Below are 24,349 nucleotides of genomic sequence, written 5' to 3' on the forward strand. Positions count from 1 at the left end.
TAACATTACCATCCAACACTTACCCTACTGTTGCAACCCCTGGAGTTAGAATAGTAATTTTTACCCCTACACTATCCAACACTTACCCTACTGTTGCACCCCCTGGAGTTAGAATAGTAATTTTTACCCCTACACTATCCAATACTTACCAAACATGCAATGTAATGTTATGCGTTGTAATGGTATGCGTTGTAAAGGTAGTATGCGTTGTAATGGAATGCGTTGTAAAGGTAGTTTTTAGAAATTTGTTGTAATGGCATGCGTTGTAATGGAATGCGTTGTAATGGATGTTGTGTTGTAAAAAATGCGTTGTAAAGGTATGCGTTGTAAAAGTATGCGTTGTAACGTCATACATCCCCTCATTTGAGCCTCCAACTCTTGATGGGGCCCACGAACGTATGGGGCAAAGATTAGCGCTCCGAGGTTATTGTAGACTGACACTTGGCACTTTATCGGGCACCAAACAGATAAACAAACATGAAGAATCCAGGATGCCACAATGTTTTGTTTTATTTCCAACACGAATCAACATTTTATATGAATATGTTATGACCTTCGTCAGGTTTTACGGCAGCATTTCAGCTGGAGCTTGGTTCTTTGTATGCCACATGGCTTGTCTTTTCATTGGATAGAAGAAGGCTCAGTGTCTCAGACCTGAACATCAGAAATCATCCAATGGGGAATAATCATTTTATTTCCCTGTCACTACATGATAGCGATAAGCAATCTTTGTAATAGTAAACATTCACACAGTAGTAATTTTTATGACAGACAGCTTGCTATGACAGATATTTGCATTCCATCCAAACGTGTGCCTAACAGATATTTCCTCGTGGGTTATGACTACAATGGAGAGATGTGTGCTTAAAAAAGGAGTGAATAATACAACGCTTTCGATATAGTTGTATAATATTTTTTTGATCTATTCAAGACCTTGTATTGTTTCATGTGTATGTTTTTCTGGAATGTTGTTCCTTCCAATCTCCCCATGCTTAGAACACGCCCATATAATACAGAGTTGGCAAGGCTTTAAAATAAGCAAAAGATCAATTTAGAGGAATAATTGTAAAATTCAACAACCTAACAGTTCAGTCAGGATACGTTATCAGAGATCAATCCGAGATTAACAAGAAATTGCTTATGCTATGAATGTGTAATATCTGTTTGCGTTTACAAAAAAAACTTTAGCAGATGTGCCCCTCTAAAGTGCTCCCATGCCAGTTTAACTGATTTAGTCAGTGGAGCACTTCAGGAAACGGAAATGGGCTGGTGCACCGGCGCAAAGGTCAACTGCAGGAAATAGACAGGAAATGGGCAGGGATCTACGTCAGATCTGATGGAAGTTCCTCTAACATTTGTGTAACTTTGGACTTTTAGGGTCGTCTCAATCATGGTAACACACCTGCAACCAGCCCTTCAGGATCCAAATGACAAGTCATGAGTGACAGAATGAATAATTTCTAAAAACGATTTTACGGATTTCTATGTATGCCAAGAGATAGAGCCTGCAGCAGGATAACAGATAGGAGAGCTGCATGCTTCAAGAATCATGTCTGGCCCATTTCTGACAACAATGATGGACTTGAGTGCAACACCAGGCATTCCTTCCATCACCTTGCTCTGTTTGTTACTATTCAAGTCCTAGGTGCATGGGGTGTACCCAAACGTGGGACAGGATTCAGGCTACATCTCACTAACTAGGCCTCAGTGATCCCAAAACATTCGGGGTTGCCTGCGTTCCTGTTTGGACGGGTCCTGGCATGGCAGCTTCTGCTTGACTGTTCCTTTTGGAGCAGGGCCAAGACTGATTTGCAGATGGCATGTCTCTGTCTAGATTGTCATAGGAGGTGAAAAACAATTTACTGGAATGCTGGCAGAGTGATAACTGGTCCTGAGGATAAATCAAGCACTCCATTCATCACATTGTTGTTTGTTGCAGTTGGCACCCTAAGTACGACGTGTATGCTGAAGACGCGGGTCCTGTGTTCACTGTGCCAAAAGACTCCACCTGTACCTCATTCATGAGGGCGTTTTAGGCAGAAACCAGTCTGGAGATGCCAGGATTCCTCTCTGGTGGGGACCTAGCTTGGCTGGACAGTTTGTTTGTTTATTTATTTATTTATTCATTTATTTATTTATTTACTCTATTAGAGCAGGACCAAGACTAAGTTTCATACGCCAGATCTCTGTCTAGTATGGCCGAAAAACTGGAATGCGGGCAGAGTAATCGCCTGTGACGGAGATCAGTTCAAGCATTCCTTCCATCGCCTAGTTGCTTGTTGCTTGTTGCTGTTTCTTATAGTAGTCATGTACACTATGAGCTGCTCTTGTTTATTTTGACTTCTGTTGAGAACTCACCCTGTCTGTGAGGTTTGGTCTAGGGGGCTCTTCTGCATCTCAACTTCCTGTTCTACAGCACTGTGAAAGTGATTCCTACCTTTGGACCACAGACATGTCTGCCTGTCCATGTGCGTGCCTCAATGTCTGTGCCTCACATATGGCCTTGCAGCATCTGCACATGCCAGAAAGCAGCTTGTTATGAAATCTGTTTTTTATTAAGCTCACTCGTTTCAGAGACGAACTCTTGTTATTGTCAGTTTATTCATTTGAATTCAATTTAAAGTGCACAGGTATTTAAATTGAAACTTCTTTAATGGTATACAAAAACAAAAAGGAAGGTGCACTCCAATGAAGTCAATATAGCAAAAGGTATTTAATTGAGACATCCTTAAACAGCGGATGTTGGAAGTGACTGCACCACCTGATATTTGAAAGACACGGGACTAATGTGCTTGACCTTGGTCTGCTGTTTGTGCTTTTTTGGTGTTTAACTTCTTTTAATGGATTACTTTACCCTATCTGTTACCAACAGTTATAGATACAAGTACATCACGAACGTTTTACTGATTCCCATCCCATTCACAACAAAACATTTAGGACCCAACAATGTAATTACACATCAAAATTCAGTTTAAAATTACTATATGGGCTTAGCTACGAAATTCTGATTTCAAGAATCAGTTTCCAAAAATGTTTACATCTGCAGATGGAATTTAGTAACATAAAATCTATTTGTGCTGCAGATGTTCAGCACAAATAAAAATAGTTACGCGTACCTTCATAGGGAAGGGGTAAAGCGGTGGCTTCTAGGAAGTAGTGACCACCAACACCGCCACAATGTAGCATCTATGCACACACTTTGCAAATAGTTTCTCACATCTTAACTGAGCATCTTCTAAACATCAGACACAGTAAAGTACATTCAACTCATAATTGCAAGCCTTGCACAGTTTGTACAGCTGTCACAATTACCCAGCCCATTTGTAATCAGAGTCATATAGACTATTTCTCTAACATCATATAGGCTGCTCTTAGGTAATAGAACGGAAAATGTGGACACCCAGTCATATTTTAGTCTGCCAACCTTACTGTGTAATCTATGTAATTTGTCTTAACATGTAAAATATGTTCTAGTCGTAGCTCAAGATAAAAACTTCTACAGTTCCAAAAATGATCAAATCAGCTTCATATTTATTTTGATGCTCAAAAGAGAGGGGGTGCTGGGATCTGCAGATAGGGGAGATTTAAAGACATTTTGTCTTTCACTCTGTGTTGGCTCCAATATTTGAAATAAGGTCCTGATTAATAGTGTGAGGATACTATGTGGCTGGGAATGAAGTTTGTGCCTGGTATTCTCACACTCAGTCCAGCTAATATGAGTTAATCCCCCCAGAATGAGATAAAACCATGCAAACCCAGTTTTTGTGGGTCAAACACTGCACAGTATTTATTCCCCATTTTATGCAGAGTAACTCCCCAACTTAACCTGTTTTCAACGGGTAACAGTATATTTGTATTTATCTTTTTTTTTTATTTTTTTTTTTTTATTATGCTCCATCAGTTCTACAGTGAATCCACATGCACATTCACTTACCTGCTGTACTATATTTTTTACACTCTCAATTGCTTATTGTAAATGTAGGAACTCTCGTTGTTCTCATCATATAATGTATCTATAGATGAAAAATTATGTATACTGTTTACTTTACATTCTCATATAAATTGTATATTTTACCATTTCCAAGGCGGTCTGTGGTGGGTCTTGTAAGTGCTATACAAACCCACAAGTTAATAAAAAGAATAACCACATAGTTTTGCTCAGTTACCTAACAGGTAAGGTCAGGTGGTAACTTTGGTGGGTGTCCGCTGGTGACCTAGCCTACAGTCAGAGTCGGACTGGGACACAAAATAAACCCTGGCACTAAATTAAAAGTGGCCCCCATTCAGTAGCGGTCGGTGGTGGGAGCAGCTGACAGGCGGTGACGTGGGGAGAGGGAGGTGCAGGGCGGGGGTTAGTAATCTATGGATTACGGAGGATTCCTTAGATTACTACCCCCCACCCTGCCCCTCGCCACGTCACCGCCCGGCAGCTACTCCCATCACCGACCGCTACTGCCCCCATTAGTGAATTAAATAGCTAAAAAGGGGGCCCTTGATTGCAAACTGCGGTAACCTCTCATTTGTAAAGACACACTGTATAAGTGTTTTGTGAGCTATGGATGATTGTCTTGCTGCAGGCAATGATTCTTTAATAGCAGGGAAATCAACAGTAGAATTCGGCCCAGCCAACAATAAACAGGCCTTCAAATAGCCAAAAAAAGCATGCAGACTGATTTCGGGACCAGCTCTTCGGGCACTGCCTGATTGCCTTATAGGGAAAAACCAAAGGTGGTGATGGACGGAGCATTGACAATACAAACACTCACCCCCAGTCAACTGATCTGGGTTTAATCAATCACCGTTCTTTAGCTCACTCCGCCACCCCAGTTCAGACATGGCCATATGCAAATCAGTCTGACCCTGTGCCTCATGGGAACAGTCCAGCCCGAACTGCCAAGCCATGTCTTCCCTGATCCGGAATCAAGCTTCCCAGGACCGGTTTCTGGCATTACAGCCGTCTTCAGCCGGGCTTGCTTGACTCCAGTGGCAAAGTGAGCAAGGGACTCACGTCTGAGCATACCCTGCCAACTTAGGGTGAACAAAGAAAAACCAAAGGTGGTGATGGACGGAGCGTTGACAATACAAACACTCACCCCCAGTCAACTGATCTGGGTTTAATCCATCACCGTTCTTTAGCTCACTCCGCCACCCCAGTTCAGACATGGCAATATGCAAATCAGTCTGACCCTGTGCCTCATGGGAACAGTCCAGCCCGAACTGTCAAGCCATGTCTTCCCTGGACCGGAATCAAACTTCCCAGGACCGGTTTCTGGCATTACAGCCGTCTTCAGCCGGGCTTGCTTGACTCCAGTGGCAAAGTGAGCAAGGGACTCACGTCTGAGCATACCCTGCCAACTTAGGGCGAAGAAAGAAAAACCAAAGGTGGTGATGGACGGAGCGTTGACAATACAAACACTCACCCCCAGTCAACTGATCTGGGTTTAATCCATCACCGTTCTTTAGCTCACTCCGCCACCCCAGTTCAGACATGGCCATATGCAAATCAGTCTGACCCTGTGCCTCATGGGAACAGTCCAGCCCGAACTGCCAAGCCATGTCTTCCCTGGACCGGAATAAAGCTTCCCAGGACCGGTTTCTGGCATTACAGCCGTCTTCAGCCGGGCTTGCTTGACTCCAGTGACAAAGTGAGCAAGGGACTCACGTCTGAGCATACCCTGCCAACTTAGGGCGAACAAAGAAAAACCAAAGGTGGTGATGGACGGAGCGTTGACAATACAAACACTCACTCCCCGTCAACTGATCTGGGTTTAATCCATCACCGTTCTTTAGCTCACTCCGCCACCCCAGTTCAGACATGGCCATATGCAAATCAGTCTGACCCTGTGCCTCATGGGAACAGTCCAGCCCGAACTGCCAAGCCATGTGTTCCCTGGACCGGAATCAAGCTTCCCAGGACCGGTTTCTGGCATTACAGCCGTCTTCAGCCGGGCTTGCTTGACTCCAGTGGCAAAGTGAGCAAGGGACTCACGTCTGAGCATACCCTGCCAACTTAGGGTGAACAAAGAAAAATCAAAGGTGGTGATGGACGGAGCATTGACAATACAAACACTCACCCCCAGTCAACTGATCTGGGTTTAATCCATCACCGTTCTTTAGCTCACTCCGTCACCCCAGTTCAGACATGGCCATATGCAAATCAGTCTGACCCTGTGCCTCATGGGAACAGTCCAGCCCGAACTGCCAAGCCATGTCTTACCTGGACCGGAATCAAGCTTCCCAGGACCGTTTTCTGGCATTACAGCCGCCTTCAGACGGGCTTGCTTGACTCCAGTGGCAAAGTGAGCAAGGGACTGACGTCTGAGCATACCCTGCCAACTTGGGGCGAACAAAGAAAAACCAAATGTGGTGATGGACGGAGCGTTGACAATACAAACACTCACCCCCAGTCAACTGATCTGGGTTTAATCCATCACCGTTCTTTATCTCACTCCGCCACCCCAGTTCAGACATGGCCACATGCAAATCAGTCTGACCCTGTGCCTCATGGGAACAGTCCAGCCCGAACTGCCAAGCCATGTCTTCCCTGGACCGGAATCAAGCTTCCCAGGACCGGTTTCTGGCATTACAGCCGTCTTCAGCCGGGCTTGCTTGACTCCAGTGGCAAAGTGAGCAAGGGACTCACGTCTGAGCATACCCTGCCAACTTAGGGCGAACAAAGAAAAACCAAAGGTGGTGATGGACGGAGCGTTGACAATACAAACACTCACCCCCAGTCAACTGATCTGGGTTTAATCCATCACCGTTCTTTAGCTCACTTCCCCACCCCAGTTCAGACATGGCCATATGCAAATCAGTCTGACCCTGTGCCTCATGGGAACAGTCCAGCCCGAACTGCCAAGCCATGTATTCCCTGGACCGGAATCAAGCTTCCCAGGACCGGTTTCTGGCATTACAGTCGTCTTCAGCCGGGCTTGCTTAACTCCAGTGGCAAAGTGAGCAAGGGACTCACGTCTGAGCATACCCTGCCAACTTAGGGCGAACAAAGAAAAACCAAAGGTGGTGATGGACGGAGCGTTGACAATACAAACACTCACCCCCAGTCAACTGATCTGGGTTTAATCCATCATCGTTCTTTAGCTCACTCCGCCACCCCAGTTCAGACATGGCCATATGCAAATCAGTCTGACCTTGTGCCTCATGGGAACAGTCCAGCCCGAACTGCCAAGCCATGTCTTCCCTGGACCGGAATCAAGCTTCTCAGGACCGGTTTCTGGCATTACAGCCCTCTTCAGCCGGGCTTGCTTGACTCCAGTGTCAACGCTCCGTCCATCATTTCCTTTGGTTTTGCTTTGTTCGCCATAAGTTGGCAGGGTATGCTCAGACGTGAGTCCCTTGCTCACTTTGCCACTGGATTCAAGCAAGCCCGGCTGAAGACGGCTGCAATGCCAGAAACTGGTCCTGGGAAGCTTGTTTCCGGTCCAGGGAAGGCATGGCTTGGCAGTTCGGGCTGGACTGTTCCCATGAGGCACAGGGTCAGACTGATTTGCATATGGCCATGTCTGAACTGGGGTGGCAGAGTGGGCTAAAGAATGGTGATGGATTAAACCCAGATCAGTTGACTGGGGGTGAGTGCTTGTATTGTCAACGCTCCGTCCATCATTTCCTTTGGTTTCGCTTTGATTGCCTTATAGGCCAGTTTGACATGTTTCTGAACCACATTTGAGTAACAGTGTGATAACGAGTTTGAGGGTTACCCTTATTAAATTATTCGATAAAGCAGTTGACCTTGTGGCCTTCCAACCTAACGTCTGTTAGTGTAGAATGCATTTTCCGTATTCACTCCTGTAATAAGTCCAATGTAGCCGAGGTGTAGTATAAGATGAATGCTTAATTGATACAATTCTTAGTTGTAGGTAAGTATCAAGCATTAAGTAGTACAGAAGAGAATGCCCACAGGGCGAGTCCCACCAGGAGCAGCGTCCTTGCTGCTCAGCCCATCCTCTCAATTGACACTCCACACACAGGCATACCAGCATTCTATTACCTCACCACACATACCAACATTCCACAGAACATCCACACTGGCTGAGCAGCAAGGCAGAGAGAATCAGGAAGGTTGCATTACATTAAAGATCAGTATACTACAACTCCCTATAAGTTTGCAGTCAGGGTTTGGGTCTTTCGCTCCTTTGCGTAACCAGAGATACCTTCGCCATGTTCCATTCAGATGGCCCTCTTGTGGATAGCGGGTGTCCTATTCTTCTAATGGCATGAGAACGTAAAGCCAGGACCTGCACTGTGGTGGCTGTACTATTTTCTCGTCCAGCTCAGGAGGTAGGCATCCTGGAGCAGGGTCAGTAAACTTGTCCTTTTGACCACCTGTAGCTTGAGTACAAAGCTGCTCCTTGTGGTCCTGACTCTACAATGTTGCCCAGTTATTTCTCGGCTCTATCCTTTGTCCTTGGCTCCTTTTTATCATTTACAAAATTATGCAGCTCCCAAAGGAGGGGAATCCTAAATCCTGGCCCTCAGTTTAAGTTTTGGGGAAGCTAATCTACCCCTTTCAGAAATCTTTCACCTAATAAATCACTGGGAATGGCAGTGATGACTGAGCTAATTGCTCAGAGATATGACCTCACAAAGCAAAAATTCCTTTCCTCAAAAGGTTAGCAATAGATGCCGGTACACTACATGTATTATTGCATTGAACAGCCAAGTGGTGATAGTGATAACAAAATTAGCAAACGTGAGGAGAAAACCAATATTTGTTAAGACCTGTTTCCAAACTGAAGCTCTGGGAAAAGATTTCTATATAGTATATGAACTATTATCCACTCAAACTTAAGTCAATGCAAAAAGTATTTCTTTGTTTGCAAGTAAGCATGTAGGAATACTTGTATAGCAGAATCCTAGCAGTGGAGCAATGTACAGAAACCTAGCAGTGGAGCAATGTACAGAAACCTAGCAGTGGAGCCATGTACAGAACCCTAGCAGTGGAGCAATGTACAGAAACCTAGCAGTGGAGCAATGTATAGAAACCTAGCAGTGGAGCAATGTATCTAAACCAAGCAGTGGAGCAATGTACAGAAACCTAGCAATGGAGCAATGTACAGAAACCTAGCAATGGAGCAATGTACAGAAACCTAGCAGTGGAGCAATGTAAAGAAACCTAGCAATGGAGCAATGTACAGAAACCTAGCAATGGAGCAATGTACAGAAACCTAGCAATGGAGCAATGTACAGAAACCTAGCAGTTGAACAATGTACAGAAAGTTTGAAACCTAGCAGTGGAGCAATGTACAGAAAGTTTGAAACCTAGCAGTGGAGCAATGTACTGAAACCTTGCAGTGGAGCAATGCACAGAAACCTAGCAATAGAGCAATGTACAGAAACCTAGCAGTTGAGCAGTGTACAGAAAGTTTGAAACCTAGCAGTGGAGCAATGTACAGAAACCTTGCAGTGGAGCAATGTACAGAAACCTAGCAGTGGAGCAATGTACAGAAACCTAGCAATGGAGCAATGTACAGAAACCTAGCAATGGAGCAATGTACAGAAACCTAGCAATGGAGCAATGTACAGAAACCTAGCAGTGGAGCAATGTACAGAAAGTTTGAAACCTAGCAGTGGAGCAATGTACAGAAACCTTGCAGTGGAGCAATGTACAGAAACCTAGCAATAGAGCAATGTACAGAAACCTAGCAGTTGAGCAATGTACAGAAAGTTTGAAACCTAGCAGTGGAGCAATGTACAGAAACCTTGCAGTGGAGCAATGTACAGAAACCTAGCAATGGAGCAATGTACAGAAACCTAGCAGTGGAGCAATGTACAGAAACCTAGCAATGGAGCAATGTACAGAAACCTAGCAATGGAGCAATGTACAGAAACCTAGCAGTGGAGCAATGCAGCGCTGCATCACCGTACGGGAGCACAAGGAATATTAATAAGGATGTTTCGGGATATGAGAGAGAGGAAGGGTAAGTAACGGGTGAGGAGGTTGTCTTCTGTGAAAAGATCTGTCTTCAGTTTCTTTATGAATGTAAAGAGGTTAGGAGAACTTCTGATGCAAATGGGAATGTTGGTCCAGATTCTAAGCGTGTAGATTGAGATGGCTTGGCTTGTGTTAAATAACGGATAGATGGAAGGGAGATTTAATGGGCAAATATTTAGCGAAATCTCTATTTATTCACTGTTTGTCTCTTCTAGCCTTATAAAATTGCGTTTTGCTCAAGCCTCAGTTGAATTATGAAACGTAGCAATAATACATCCTTTAGCTGCAAAATGTGTGAGGATGAAGAAATATTACTGCATACATTTTAATTATACATTCAGTTGGAATAATACTGGATATGGGAAATTAAATAAATATGTTCATTTGTTCAGACTCTGGTGGAGCAAACCATGGAATATATAGTGCTGGGCATAAAAAGAAACTTAGTAAACATCATTTCAATATCACATACATTGTAGTATATTTATCTGATTCTTCATTATAAAAAAATAAATGCTCCATTTAATTATCTGAGATGTCGAATGAAAGTATGGGGGAAATGTGCTTTGAGAAACGGATCACAAATGAGAATGAAAGATCTGAAGTAATTAGAAGATGTCTGGTAAGAACACTAGAGGACAAAATAGTGTTAGGTAAATGGGAAATTATTTCTTTTGGGAAGATTGAAATAGGGGTGAACTGTATCTTCAGATGGAAGTGTAAAGCTTCCTATGATTCTTATAAGGGATTATGGTTCTTCAATATATGTTAAGCCTATTTAGGAACTCATAAGTGAACTTGTCTATGATGATATATGGACACCTTAAAGATAATATTAAAAATACCATGGAAACTCATCAGACCACCTAATCTAAGATCCTTGGGATACGATAATTGTGAGTCAATGATTCTACTGGGTAGTTGAACAAACAAGAAGTATTCATTTAAAACAGCCATGCAGACAAAACACATACACAAGGTTTGAAGATTTGTCTTCACGGTAGCCAACATCTGTACAGCACATGTGGGGCAGGCATTCTTTGTGGGAAGAGGATGCGCCAATGGGATTTTTATAGCATTTCCATTATCCATGAAGCTTGGAGCTCCATAATTTGTGCCTCTCGCACTTGGTTGTTTCAGCGAATCGGGTAATTCTTATGAATTGGCACAGTTATCCGCATTCTTCTCATAAAATGAACAGAAATTCAACAAAACGCTCTGCATAGCAAACTCAATGGCATTCGTTGCATTAAACATTTCAGTAGCACCAGCTGCTGAAATGAATCTCTTTTGTGAAAGGGTACAAAACGCGGCAATGTTAGCATCGAAAATTGAAACGAGAGCATTTTATGGTGACATATGTTTACAGTGCAAAAGTTAATTCTAACTAACATTCAATCCACGTGTGAGATCAGAGCGCAAACAACGCCGACTGACTGCAAAGCAATACAGGAACCCATGCAAGTAAATGTCAACCATATTTACATAGTATGCAGCACAAACCTGTCATTAGTAACAGAGGTCACTTATACAAACTTAAATGTGCTTAACTACATTGATGTTAGATGAGTACAATTGGAGTCATCCCTGTCACCAATAAGGTCCCTACAGATCGCTCAAGTGTGTGCATTAACCCAATGAGCTACCTTACCAGATGTACGTAAATAAATGGAAACAAGCACTTATAACTCAAGGAACCCACGAGGGAACAAGGTCAGCAGCAACATTTAAAAACAGACTTCGAAGTCAGCCCCAATCAAAAGCAAATGCAACTAAAACTTTCTCGAAAGTAATCCACAGGTACTCAAATTACATTTGGGAATTCCCTTTTTTAAATGAAAGTAAACAGCCAACTACAATAAATAAGGTAAATGATGGTTTAGTAAACAATCATAATAAACGAAGGAGACATTAAATAAAACAGTAATTAATCCAGGAATATCAGAGACACACACATGCATTTAACGACCTAAATAGAGCAACGATCACCCAGAATGCCAAGAACCAGGAAGTAACCCACTCTGAAGGAGAAGACCTTACTCCAAGTTAATGAGATCATGACTTCTAATACTGTTTATTGAATAAGATGCACCACTCGGCTGACATCAGCATTCATTAATACAAGGCAGGCACGTTACCTCATTGTGAAGTGTAAGGCCTAATTTTTCTGTGAACGCAAGTGAACACTGTGCCTTACCACAAAAGTTGAGAAACCTCACTTTCTCATCCATATCCTGTATTTGTAGTGTATGGATGTAGAGAATGGAGTTTTACCTTTATATGATTGGACACTGCTATTATATATCTCGCTTGCTGTGATCTATATGTAAAGAAGGATGTGTAATTTGGATGATGACTGCAGAGTACTCCAGGTGTGTTAAATTGAGTATGTTGCAGGAGAGAGTGGTAGATGCATGCGGAGAAATGTTGAGCGAAATGTCGCTGAAAGCTCATCGGTGTTGGTTAGGAGGTGAGCAGTGTGTATGTGTCCTCTGTTAGGGCCAGGGATGTGCTCATATTGTAGTGCAAAGAGCAGTAGGAGGAGAAAAGCTGAGGATGGCTGGTAAAGGTTAGAGGAGCTGTACTGAGGTTGTGGAAGAGGCTGTCTGTGTGTGTTTAAGTGTTGGTCAGAGTTGAGCTCCCATCATGGTGCAGTGAGCACTGGCTACTGGTGAGAGGAAAGGAAGACCTACAAAATCTGAGATGTCGGATACAGAACCTAGAAAACAAAGTGAAAGGATTTTCACTCAATCAGAGTTGGAAAATCAGCACTCACTCCAATCCACAACATCACTGCACTACACATAGTTCCTCACTGCAAGTGCCTCAATCCGCAGCAGATTGAGATGGCCCCTATGATGAAGCATGTCACCAAGGGGAAACCCTGGTGAGTGAGAGGACTCAAGAAAGGAAATCTTTTCTTTCCTGCTGATTTTCCGACTTCGATTGAGCGAAAATCTTTTCCCTTTTTTTTGCTAGGTTCCTTATCCGACATCTCGGATTTTGTAGGTCTACTATTGCAACAGGAGGGTGGACCTAGCATATCCCTCTACTTCCCCCCGTTTTTTGATCGAGAGGAAAGGAAGACCATTCAGATTAGTTCCCATTGGTTAAGCAGAGATCAGATTTGCTTCCACCGAGGACTTTTCAGAGTGGGTTACTTGGGAAGCAACCACGTCTTCTCGCTGTCGTCCTTTTATTTGCAGTGATCTTGCATTAGGTGCAATACTAGTGTCTTCAATAGGTTTGCCCCCATGAGGGCTTGAGGGCTTCTCATAGTGGGTCACTAAGGTCTATAGTAACTGCCATGTCTGCCAAGTTGATGAAAGTTCAGGCTTTCGGGTGTTCATGATGGTTCCTAAAGTTGAGAGGGAGGACATTCCATGTTTTGCATTCAGGATGGTGAATGTTGCGTCTGAGCAGTTCAAGGTTTCCTCTGGAAGAAGGAAGGTACAAATTGTTGCAATGCAGAGAGCTTATCAGAGAGCTCTGGGAAGCTGGTGCAGGAGAAGGAGAGCAGAGCTAATGTTATCATATGGCTTAAGATACAGGAGAAATCTTTCTGCAATTTTGTGTAATTGTTGGAGTCTAAGAGGCAATTATTCTGCAGCACCAATGTAGAGGTCATGGAAGTGATCCAGATATGAAAGCACAGGGGCAGTGGCTACTTGAGCCGTAAAGGGGGTCCAGTACAGACAGCAATCTCCTCAGTATTATAGGAGGGTGTGAGGAGAGCCTGATTACTGAGTTACATTGTGATCAAAGATAGACAACAGACTCAAACGCTTTTCACTGTTTATGTTGGTGTAGGTTGGCTGCCAAGCTAGGAGGTGGTCATCATATGTGCAAGCAGGTATGGTCTCTGTTTATTTACCTTCAGATCGTTTCTGATAATCCCATAATGGGTGACAGTGAGGTCAAATCTGAGTGAAGCACAGACAATGTCTGAATGTGATTCCAGTTTCTACAGAATCTGTGATTCTTTCATGTAATTGTACCAGATTTGTCCAAATGACGGCAAACGTATCCTATATCTCATTGTCTTTTAATAGTGTACCACTTCAGTGTCTGCCTTACTTTATGCTGTCCTCTTTCCACCCAATGACTTCCTCTCTGTTTGATTCCTCACTTCCACCCTTCCTGCTGTACACTTAATATATCTCCTTGGTCCATTGTACATGTTGCTCCGCACTCTCTTCTCCTCCATTTCTGCTCTGTCCGATGGGGGCACCAAAGCTCCCACCCACCTTTGTATGCGATTATCAGATGTGTTGTTGTGAGAGGCGAAATGAGCATGGTGGTGACCAGTGCATCAATTTTTTTTAATTGGCTGTACTTATTACCTCAAATTACACATTTGCTACAGAGTAGTTCTTTTACGCTCACATACATATTTCACCCCTGCTGAGAAGTTCTGGTACTGTCCGATGCAGGAAATCTCTACCCAACCACACCTGCCCATTCAAAGCACTGGTGGGGACACTACATTTTATTTATGCGTTTTTATATAGCGCGGACTTTACACGAAGGTGTCAGAGCGCTTCACAATAGGAACAGAACTGATACAAGAGAACATTACAAGTGAACAAATTACAAAAGCAAAAGTTACATTACATGAGGCAAAGTGACAACCATGAGCAAACAAAATACAAGAGGTAGCAACGGTGCATTACAGGAGGAAAAAGTGACATGTGTGCAGGTTACAAAGCATACAAAGTACAAGTAGAGGTATAATACTGCAACAAATGGAGGACACTCAAACACAAGAACAAACGTTACGTGGGCAATGGTGGCACTTGTGCAAGTATCGAAAGCAAACAAAAAGTAAGAGGTAGCAAACAGTGTGTTACAAGAGAAGAGTGACGTGTGCATGTTACAAAAGAGTACCAAACACAGGTAGAAGGGTAGTACTGCAATAAATGGCAGACGCTCAAACCATAAGAACACACTGGGAAGGCACTTCCATAGTCATGGAGAATCTGGTGTCCAAACGCAATGTCACTAGACCGCGAATAATCGGGTCAATGAGACATCTCAGACTGTGGAGACGGGGTGCCAAGACTTTGAAGTCCTACAAAGGATGCACATATGATTTACAAATCCTAGTAACATAGCTTGATAAGGCATCCAAAGCAAGGCATGCAGATGTTTGTGTTTACGTTGCTTTAAACCGAGTGAGTGGGTTTGCTTTTGATCTGAATCCATCATTAAAGTGCATGGCTTCAAAGCAATCCTTCAACTCCCTTCATAATTACTCATGCATTTCTGCAAATTCTGGCCAGGGCAGCTAATGGCTGTAGTGGCCCCTAGGGATCCACGATTGAATGAAAGTGTCATGAAACACGATAGTTGGGAAAGCTAATTATCTGTTGAAAAAGACGTGTTTGCTTTTGCTCATACTGTGTGACTTTCTTAACAAATACCGGATGAGAACCAAATATGGGATGAGAACTCAATTAGATCAGCAGCACCTGTGTCTCAATTATAATGCTTGAAAGACAGCTGGGCTCCTGAGTTTCCCTCTCACAGTGTACATGAAACAAAGGTAAATGCATTACAATATAAAACAACAGGGGTGTAGATATAAATAGATATAAATAAATAGTAGATATAGATGTAGATTTGACTTGATTAGGATAATTGCGTGCTGCTGCATTTATTGTGAATATTTTATCTCTTGTTGCCTCTGCCCCCGTTTCGCTTTCCATTCCGACCTCCATCTTACTTGTTGTCCATTCCCCTGACCCGCCTCCCCGCTACCGCCTCCCAGCTGCCCCTCCCACACTCCGCCCCCTCCACTCCCTATTTTAATCAGATGAATCAACGCGCAGCGTCCACGCGCTGCGGCCGCGCCGAAGGTGCGCCAAAGGTAAGCCCGTCTACGCCCGTCCGCGCCTGGACCGCGCCCAGCGCCAGACCCCCTGGTCCCCACCACACCCAACACACTAGAGCCTCTTATGATGCCGCAACTCTCCTTGCGCTCAACCCCGGACGTACACCACAATGCTGCGTAGCCTTCCCAGGACGAACCCACGGCCCATTCGCCTGCCTCTCCTGCAAGTTCAACTGCTTCAGAACTCTCACCACATCCACTTCATCCATTCACAGCTCCGACCCCAACTGCCTGAAGTGCATCCTGCTCAACACCCGCTCGATCCACAAACACGCTACCGAACTCTGGGACCTACTCGACACGTCGTCACCGGACATCGCCTTCCTAACAGAAACATGGATGAACACTTCATCAGCACCAGACATCGCCATAGCCATACCGGACGACTACAAGATTATCCGCAAAGACCGCCCCAATCAAACTGGAGGAGGCATCGCCATCATCCATAGGAGCTCCATCAAAATCACGACCAGCCCCGACGACAAACTTGCACCCGCCGAACTTCTCCACTTTCAGATCCACACCGACCCTAGGACCACACTTAGAGGCACCCTCATCTACAGACCCCCAGGAACCCGCACTCATTTCAGCGAGGACATCACCGACTTCATCAGCCCACTTGCCCTCGCCTCCGAGAACTACATTCTTCTAGGAGACCTCAACTACCACCTTGAAAACAAACTCGACAGAAACACCACTACCCTTCTTGACAACATGGCCAATCTCGGACTCAAACAATTCGTTGACACCCCCACTCATGTAGCCGGACACACGCTCGACCCTATCTTCACCTCCAGCAAGCACATTTCCTTCAATCGCACCACAGCGCTTCATTGGACGGACCACAGCTGTGTTCACTTCAGCTACAAAACAACCCTGAACAACAACCACCCACAACCTATTCCTCGGAGAAACTGGAACAAAATAACCTCTGACCAACTCCTCTCATCACTCAACAAAAATCCTCCCACCCACTCATTGGACCCAAACCAAGTGGCCACCAATCTCAAGCAATGGATCACACACTGTGCTGACGAATTAGCACCCCTTAAAAAGCATAAAATCAAAACAACCAGCAAAAAGGCTTCCTGGTTCAATGATGACCTTAAAAAATCCAAGAAACTATGCCGCACCCAGGAGAAAATATGGAGAAAAAACCCAACAACAGACAACATGACCACCCTCAAGGCAGTCACCCGCATCCACCACCAACTAATCCGATCCTCCAAGAAATCAGCTTTCAAGGACCGTCTCGACAACAACAACCACAACAGCAAGGAACTCTTCAACATCGTCAAAGAATTCACCAACCCCACCGCTGCATCTAACGACATCACTCCCTCCCAAGACCTTTGCAACGCGCTATCTTCCTTCTTCTACAACAAAATAGCCAACATCCACAACAGCTTCGAGAACACTCCTAACGATCAACCCTCCCCACACCCCTCAGACACCACCCCGCAAACTAACCACCTTAGCGCCTCGAACACAATAACCACTGAAGACACCATCCGCCTAATGAACTCAATCCGCTCTGGCTCGCCCACCGACCCCTGCCCACACCACATCTTCAACAAAGCTGACTCCATCATCGCACCCCATCTTCGCGATGTCATCAACTGCTCGTTTAACTCTGCCACCTTCCCAGAAAGCTGGAAACACGCCGAACTCAGTGCCCTCTTGAAGAAACCCACAGCAGACCCATCTGAACTTAAGAACTACCGTCCCATCTCCCTCCTCCCTTTCCCCGCCAAAGTCATTGAAAAAGCCGTCAACAACCAGCTCGCCACCTTCCTTGAATGCAACAACTGCCTCGATCCATCTCAATCCGGATTTAGAGCCAAACACAGCACCGAGACCGCCCTCATTGCAGCGACAGACGACATCCGAACACTACTGGACAACGGAGAAACTGCGGCCCTCATTCTACTCGACCTCTCCGCCGCTTTCGACACAGTCTGCCACAGCACCCTTATAAAACGCCTCAGCAACATCGGCATACAAGGAAAAGCCCTGGACTGGATCATCTCGTTCCTCGCCGGAAGAACTCAAAGAGTCCGACTTCCCCCATTCAACTCAGAAGCCACAGAAGTTATCTGTGGAGTACCACAAGGGTCATCACTCAGTCCCACCCTCTTCAACGTTTACATGAGCCCACTCGCATCCATCGCGCGCCAACACAACCTCAACATCATCTCTTACGCCGACGACACCCAATTAATCTTCTCCCTCACCAAAGACCCTAACACCGCCAAAAACAATCTTCACGAAGGCATGAAAGAAGTAGCCGAATGGATGAAACAGAGCCGCCTAAAACTCAATTCAGACAAAACAGAAGTGCTCATCCTAGGATCCACACCCTCTGCCTGGGACGATTCATGGTGGCCTTCCGCTCTAGGCACAGCACCCACACCCACCGACCACGCACGTAACCTTGGCTTCATCCTAGACTCTTCTCTCTCGATGTCCAGACAAGTTAACGCAGTATCTTCCTCCTGCTTCAACGTACTCTGCATCCTCAAAAAGATCTTCCGCTGGATCCCCCTCGAAACAAGAAAGACTGTGACCCACGCACTAGTCACAAGTCGTTTGGATTATGGTAACACTCTGTACGCCGGAATCACTGCAAAATTGCAGAAAAAACTCCAACGCATCCAAAACTCATCAGCGAGACTCATATTGGACATCCCTCGCCATGATCACATCACTGGACACCTTAAGGACCTCCACTGGCTCCCGGTCAACAAAAGAATTACGTTCCGTCTTCTCACCCACGCACACAAGGCCCTCTACAACCTTGGACCCGAATGCCTCTACACTCGATTATCCTTCTACAAACCCACGCGCCAACTAAGATCTTCCAATCAAGCCCTCGCCGCAGTCCCGCGCATCCGAAAATCCACCATGGGGGGCAGATCCTTCTCCTTCTTGGCTGCCAAGACCTGGAACTCACTTCCCTCTCACCTCCGCCTTACTCAAAACCACATCTCCTTCAGAAAAGAACTTAAAACCTGGCTATTCGACAAATAATAAACCCCCTCCCCAAGCGCCTTGAGACCCTCTGGGTGAGAAGTGCGCTATATAAATACCTGAACTTGAACATAAATATTATAATAGGAGCAGTCACACCAGGGCCCCGTGGATCGAGGGGGCTATTGCACCCCATTAACTGACGTTGTTCACCACCAGCATTTTCTTAGCTTGCATTGGGGGCACCTTACTAAGTCACAATAAAATAATAGTCCAAGCTAGCACAGGTGGAGGCCTGATGCCAACCCTGGCTCCAGCCCCCGTGGTACAGGGGCCTTCTCTGCCCAGAGGACCCTGCTCTCCCCAACCCTTTTTTCTGCCAGTGAGGTGTCTGATCAAGAGCTCAGTTCTGACAACAGAAAATATATAAAATTGGTGGCAGAAATGTCAGGCGCTATTTACAATATTTGACAGGTGTTCCAGTGCCTCTACGCCTCCACCCCTCAATAGACTCTGGGTGCAGGTTTAGGGCCTTGTAAACAACTGTGCTGTGCTAAAGAAAAAAATACGTTCCCATGCCAATTAAAAAGCGTAAAAAATAAAACCAACACACTTGCATGAATAAGTGTGGCTGGGAGCATGGCATTACCTCACACCGGAAGTTGCAAACCTCCAGCGCAGATGCGTTTGCACGTGGGGGGTGCTGGAGGGGGTTTCTGGATGAAGGCATGTCAAGGGGTCTCAAAGTGGAATCTGTTATCAGCGTGTCTTGCCGTGACAGATGGTCCCAGAGAGGATTTGCGATTTTAGCATTCCTGGGGATGAACCGCCTCTGATAAATCTGTCGTTTCGAGAGGTTACCTCAGCGAACAGTCTGGTAAGGTCCGTGTTACCTTCTAAGCTATCTCTCCTTCGGGAGCCGGGTCAACGGATTTACTCCTCGGAGTTTTAACCACTGGAATGTGTAACTCGTGTGATGTGTGCAGCTTGAGTTCACAGGATGAGGATTTTTACCCAATAGATTCGCTGTGCTCTAAAAGGAAGAGCACAAACTAACAATCATTTAATATAAAAGCTAACTTTTCAACCACCACAGAGCCACATTTTAGGACATGTTCAGATATCGCACTTGAGAATGTGTACCAGAAACCAGTCATCTAGCTTTTTGTCGAAAAACGCTGCCGAAGCCAATAGGAATGGCCTCCGAAAACTGGCGCAATGGTTCGTTTGGTCGAGCCTGATAGACAGGGCGTGCGCGTCTGTTGCAAGGCATATACTGGGCTTGCCAAGTTCAAAGAGGGGATTGGAGGAGCCCGCCCATTGCTTTCCATTGGAACTTGTGTTGTTCTCTGTTTCCCAAGTGCTTCTCCCCTTCCACTTACATGCATGCTACTTTCCATTGCCTTCTCATGCCCGCCATATTTCTTTCCCCACCCACATCTGCCTTGGCTCACCGTGTATATAGCTCCTTCCTTCACCTGTGCCCTCTGTATTGCTTGCCTCGAACCCCTGTGTTGCTTCCCTATCCCGACCCTAACTCCTCCCACACATTGCTTTTTCCTCCCTCCCTCTGCGCCTTCCTACAAATCGCGGATGCTTCAAAATAATAAGTGCAGGTGTTCATGGTCTTGAGCAGGGTTCTCCAAAGTCGGCCCTGGAGGGTCGTATCCATGCTAGATTTTTTGTATATCACCATTTAGATAAATTTAGTTCTCCTAAAAATCTAGCATGGATCCGGCGCTCCGGGACCTTGTAGAACCCTGGTGATATGATATGATAAAACTATTTATTGAGAGCACGTACACCAGCGGTTTCTTGGCGCTTAGGCGGGAAGGCATTGACAGATGCGGCGAGGGGGGCAGGAGGGGGGGGACCGGGGGGGGGGGGGGGGGGACTAGTTATATGCCAGGGAAAAAAGCCATGTTTTGAGCGATTTCCTAAACTGAGAATAAGAGGGGATTTGGCGCAGTACCGGGGGGAGGGCGTTCCAGAGCTGTGGTGCCAGGGATGAGAATCTTAAGCCACTTTGTTTTTTCCGTTTGAATAGACAAGGAGTCAGAAGATTTGAGCTGGAGGATCGTGCGTAGGTCGCGAGATGAAGTGTAGCGCTGTATTTTGGAAGCGATAAAAACAGGTCCGTGTGAAGACAATGCTCTGTGAATCAGGCATCCAAGTTTGAAGAGGCTGCGCTGGGTCACTGGGAGCCAGTGCAGACTCTTTAGCAGGGGTTTCACGTGGCTGAATTTCGACTGGCCATGGACAAGCCTAGCGGCTTGATTCCTGGTCTTGAGTACCAGCTTCCAGTTCACAATATCCAGTATTCTGCCTCTGAATTTCAGATGACTTTGGCATTAGGACAGACTACTTTCCTGTTTGCTGTAATAATGTAGACCCTAGTATGTAGTCTTTTTGCACCACCATAATTGCAATTGTTCAAATCAATTTTCAATCTATTTATTTATCTATACAAATCAATTTTCAATCTATTTCTTATTTATCTATACCACTTCTGTTAGAAACCGGTTTTATACATTTATCATTCACTTTATTTATACTACCTTTGAACATTTCCCCAACAAGTTTTTTTTGCAGTTTTATAATATCTTTGGCTCTCACAAGAATTCTACTAAAATATACAGTTACTGTTTTAAATTTAAAACAAATGTAAAATATCCTTAGACTTAAGCTATGGAACAATTATTCATCTTTGCATCTTTCCATTTCTATCTAATATTCTGTTTAAGTCAGTGTTCAAGCATGTATGTCAGTTGTGTGCTTGCGCAGTGTGGGTAGAATATCACACTTTTTGCTAATTTTCTCTGCTTCGTGTGTATTTCTACAGCAACATCTTTACAAATGTGGGTTGCATTTCAAAACTCAGAATACTTGACAGGAACTAGAGGTTAGAATTATAACCTAAGACTGTGGAGTACAAATTCAATGTGTGATGCATTGTAGAGCCAGCATGGGAGCTGTGATTTTTACTAACATCCTGTGCGACAATGGACTTGAAAGTAATGCTTGCAGCTAAATGCTAAAAGAAATGTGCTTCACAAATTTTTCAATCCCCCTGGAAATGCTTGTGTAGTTCTACTACCAATACTAGCAGTAGTGGTGTGTATTTTAGAACGCAACAAGATTTCACACCAAATATTGTACAAACTACAACCCCGAAACTTGCTTCTCATGTGGTCTCCTCACCGACCATGTATTTAAATGTAACATTTACCATCCATCCTGTTAAAATGTGTTGCGGGAGCACCCTGCGCCTGCTGTAAAATGTTTGAAGTGTTATTGGCCTGAGACTCTTGTCATTGGTACTGTATGCTTTAAAATAAATAATGTGTCACACATTGTCCACACAAATGATTTCCTGTATAAATTTGTCTTTGTAAAGCGCGAACTACTCACCCTTACAGGTCTCAAGGTTAAGTGGCTTAATGCTGCGTTGTAAATAAGGCGAAGCCCCTATCGCCTCAGGAATATCGTAAAAAGTGATGTTCCCGTGGCGATAGGCACTTGTAAATATGCCCCCAAGATCCCTAAGTTTTATCTCATTGCCAATAACTAAGATGGGCAACAAGGAAATACCATTTGAACATTGCTTGCTGTGTTAGACAATTCTAAACGATCAATAGTCCAAGAAGAGATGCGAAGAAGCCAAACGGTTCACTAAAACCTCACCCTGAAAGGCAGAGCCAGATTTATCGTATAACTAGGCAAGTCATAAGGTAGACAGGAGATTTTGCTTGCTTGTCTCCCTTATCTCTACTTTTTGTAGATTTGAAATTGAACTCTGGCATGAACAATGTCATGAATGTCCACATCTGAGAGGGTGTTGTAGACCTTATGAATGACGTTGGCTCATTCCAAGGTCTGTGGGCATGAATAGAAAAGTGTACTCTGCTTATGTCTTTTCCGTTGCACACTCTTTTGTACACCAGGAACAAGTTCTGCTTCATTTTGTAGGTGGCTACTGTAATTCTGGAAGGTTTTCACAGAGGGATTAGAAGTAGTTTAGGTTGGTGTTGGTCATGGTGTTAAACCCAATGGCATGGAGCTGAAGGGCTGGTTGGAGAGACATCTTCTAAGTTCTAAGGTGTATCAGTTGGAAGAAGGATGCCTTATTTAGTGCTACTACATGGAGTGGCAACCTGAGAACACCCAAGAGGTGCAATGTCAGGTTCCTTTTCAATTGGGTGATAGTGATTTGATTGGTGAAGAAAGAGGGACGTGAGGTCGTAGTTAATTGAAGCATCTTATTTATTTATTTTTTACGTTTTGTAAAGCTTCTCATGCTATTGAAGTTCTGATGGATTCTGTTAAGGAGAGGGCTGTTGAATGGTAGAATTTAAAAGTATTTATAAGTAGGTGAACTATTTATTTATTTTTATTTTACAGAGTTTTATATAGCGCGAACTTGACCCGAATTTGCAAGTTTTTCTCAAAGGCATTTATGAGCATGTGAAGTGGTACTCCTAAAAGTAGTGCTTCACATGAAGAAGTACTCCTACAGCACTAGTTCACATACACCCCTCAGTTTTCGCTGTAAACATGCAAGTGATGGCCTCCCCAAATTCCGTGACCAATTGAAGGAGACGGATTTCTGGTCTCCTCCATCAAACAAAGGGATCTCAATCATCATTATATTTGATTACAGGAAATGTTCTTACATCCAGTAGTAAATGTTGTTAAGACTATTTGTGATTCTGTTCTTATATTCCTGAGACTTATCTAGTAGAATGTGCATTACGATGTTTCTGGTATACTCATGAAAGAGTACCCCATCATCTCTTAGGTTCCTGGGCCAAAGGGCACATGTATAGGTTGAGTGATGACAACAAGAGTGCTCAGCGTTGAGGTATTCCTATAGTACTACATCACATGGTCATAAATGCCTTTGTGAATTTAGCAAATAAAATGTCAAACTCCCAATTAGTAAAAGTGCAAAGAAGGCATAGCCTTTTCTATTTCTACTATTTGTGTATGAATATTTCCCTAAAATTGCCATTTTCGATGTATTGGTGTCAATCCACAAAAGTAATTAAGAGTGCTACAAGAGTAGCACTTCACATACCAATAAATGCCTTTGTGAATTCGTCACATACGTTTATTTGGCATAAACACATCATTTTCAATTCAAATCATCTCCATGGCCAGTTGTCCTTGCTGCACTCCACTGAACCCATTATGTGAAACTTATGAGATTTTGGGAAAAGGCAAGTTAGGACTATACAAATTAATATCCCAAAAAACACAACACTTGTAGAATCGGCAACTATACCGTGCCTGAATCACTGAAGTGTTGCCATTTAAAGCTGGTAGTGAAAACATCTTATTGGCTTTAACTGGAAGAAAGACTAGGGGATGAGGGTCTCTTTACAGTGCATAATAACATTTGGAAGAAAATACAAGGATACTCGAAAAGACATGCTCTGATTACACCCCACTATGAAATTTGTGGTTGGGTATGTGTATCATATTGTTCAAGAAACGTTCAAGAGGTTAAAACATGAAGTTAGATCTCTAGGGTTTCA

The 24,349-nt window shown here is 44.2% G+C and overlaps 1 protein-coding gene across 1 annotated transcript in view; it reads left to right on the top strand.

Moving 5' to 3' along the window:
- Window positions 1-24,349, top strand: part of FBLN2 (fibulin 2) — a 669,658-nt gene that overhangs the window by 205,448 nt on the left and 439,861 nt on the right. The window lies entirely within an intron of this gene.

This window comes from Lissotriton helveticus, chromosome 9 (genome assembly GCF_964261635.1).
Source record: "Lissotriton helveticus chromosome 9, aLisHel1.1, whole genome shotgun sequence".
Classification (NCBI taxonomy): domain Eukaryota; kingdom Metazoa; phylum Chordata; class Amphibia; order Caudata; family Salamandridae; genus Lissotriton; species Lissotriton helveticus.